This window comes from Amborella trichopoda, chromosome 3 (genome assembly GCF_054954075.1).
Source record: "Amborella trichopoda isolate Santa Cruz 75 chromosome 3, AtrichopodaSantaCruz75HAP2 v2.0, whole genome shotgun sequence".
Lineage (NCBI taxonomy): Eukaryota > Viridiplantae > Streptophyta > Magnoliopsida > Amborellales > Amborellaceae > Amborella > Amborella trichopoda.
The window spans coordinates 1,490,416-1,492,732 of record NC_142338.1 but is presented as its reverse complement, the minus strand read 5'-3'; the positions used below and the strand labels follow the sequence as shown (position 1 = coordinate 1,492,732).

General features: G+C 32.4%; 1 non-coding gene across 1 annotated transcript; it reads right to left on the bottom strand.

Moving 5' to 3' along the window:
- Window positions 1–1,845: 1,845 nt before the first annotated feature.
- LOC148782668 (small nucleolar RNA Z105) lies at window positions 1,846–1,913 on the bottom strand. Its single transcript, XR_016053158.1, has one exon. It is a non-coding gene; the product is annotated as a small nucleolar RNA Z105 (small nucleolar RNA).
- Between the last annotated feature and the right edge of the window lie 404 nt (window positions 1,914–2,317).

Below are 2,317 nucleotides of genomic sequence, written 5' to 3'. Positions count from 1 at the left end.
TTAAATTTTTAAATTTTATAGTTAAAATTGAATATGAATTTTTAAGCCGGTTCAAAGTACATATTTTGGCAAAATTTAAGAGGTGAGCCTTAGCTGTATCATATGAGGTGGTCACCTTGTACAAAGGCCACTCTTTTAAAAAACGTTATTTTTACTTAGTAATATGCTGGAAGTGGTTTGGTTTTACTTCCAAACAGTTAAAATGGACAAAAAAATTTCGAAAAAGTTGGGAATTAAACAATATTATAGAAGATATAGAACATGTACTGAACAACTAAGAATGGCATCATGCAAAGTGTATTGAACTTTAAAAATAGTTTGTCTACTTTTGTTATATTTAGATGTCATCCTACCTACTCTCCTATTTAAAGCCCAACCCTAAACAAATAGAAAAAAGTTTATACAAGGTTGCAACCCTAAACAAATAGAAATAAGGATGCAGCACAAATATCTATCAAAGAAGGTTGTTTTAACAATGAAAAACCCTCTAATTGATCATCTCGACATAGAAATGTCTGAATATTACAAAAAAAAAAATTTAAGTCTCGAAAATAATGCATCTTGCAACACATAATTATTTTTTACCTCTCACTGGACCCCTTTGTAACAATAATAATAGATTTTTCACCCCTTACTGGGTCCCCCCTTAGTGTAATTATTCTATTATCACACGCCAAGAGTCAAGTAATTGGTGAACCTTTTAAAGATAGTATGATTTGTTCTTTTCTTTCCTATCTCTCAGCCCCTTAATGTAATTTTTCTATTGTCACATAATCCATTAAATTATTGTCACATAATCCATTAATGTGTTTAATGTAGATTTTCAAGTACCCAATCGGCCCCTTAATGTAATTATCCTTTCCACGTACTCAAACGGCCCCTTATCATGTTCCCCGTACTCAAACGGCCCCTTATCACGTAATAAATTTCCCCATACTCAAACGGCCCCTAGCTCAAACAGCCCCTCGCCCTTCATGTAATTAAGTAATAGATAATAGATTTTGCCCCTTAATGTAATTAAGTAATAGATTTTCCCGTACTCAAACGGCCTCTTGCCCCTTAACGTAATTAAGTAATAGATTTTCCCGTACTCAAACGGCCTCTTGCCCTTTAACGTAATTAAGTAATAGATAATTGATTTTGCCCCTTAATGTAATTAAGTAATAGATTTCCCGTACTCAAACGACCCCTTGCCGCTTAATGTAATTAAATAATAAATTTTGCCCCTTAATGTAATTATATTTCCACGTACCCCTTAATGTATTTATATTTCCACGTACCCCTTAATGTATTCTGTTCTATTGTCACCTAATAGATGTCCCACGTACCCAAACGTACCCTTAGTGATTAGTGACCCAAACGTACCCTTAATTGTTAGTGAAATTATGAGGTGTGTTGTAATGTTTAGAGCCTCGTATTTATATAAAATTTTTCCATAAAAATATGATTAATGGCAAAGTAATAAAGGACGATTATTTTCAAAATGCAGAAAAAAGAACCCCACATAATTTTCACTTTGACCAAGAATATAATCTCTGAAAACAAAAATACCAATAAAAAAATAATAGAAAAAATTTTAGGAAACCAATAAAATAAATAAATTTTCCAAGCACTCAGGATGAAAAGGACCATTTAAATTTAGTCCTCATAGATCATTCAGATCTCTTATGGTCAACAAAACTGAATCTTCATCGTGCAATTTATAAAAGAAAGCAACTCATTAATCGCTAAACAAAAACATAATAAAATAAGTAGATAAGGAAAAAATCTACAAATTAATGGAAAATACAACCATATAGAATTTCTTAAATAGGAAAAATACATGAAAAAAAGTGACACGAGCATTCAGAATGAGTAGGAGGTTTTGTATCAGTCAGGAAACATCAGAAATGTTCAGATCTTCATCACAATGCTCGATTACTTCTCTCCATGAAGAAGATTAAAATGCATAAATATTTGAGAAAAACAGGAATAAGAGGAAAGATCTCATGAATATATATGAAGTTATAAATCACAAAAGAAAATAAGCAAAGAAAAATCTGAAAATGTGAAAATAGAGAAAGGGGAGCAGATCGAAAAGTTTCCAGAAAAGGGATAAATTTTACAGAGGAAGAGGAAAAGATAGCCATCAGATAAACAGGAAATGATCAGCTCAGACTTTTTGAAGTCTCAGACGACCGTCGTGAGATAATTTCCAAATTTCATCACGCGGCGCAACCTTCTCTCCGCCATGAAAACCCTAAAAACAGCTCATGGTTATGGCTTCTCATGAAAACCTAAAAATTAGGTCAGGGTTTTGAAAATCTTCACCGCCATA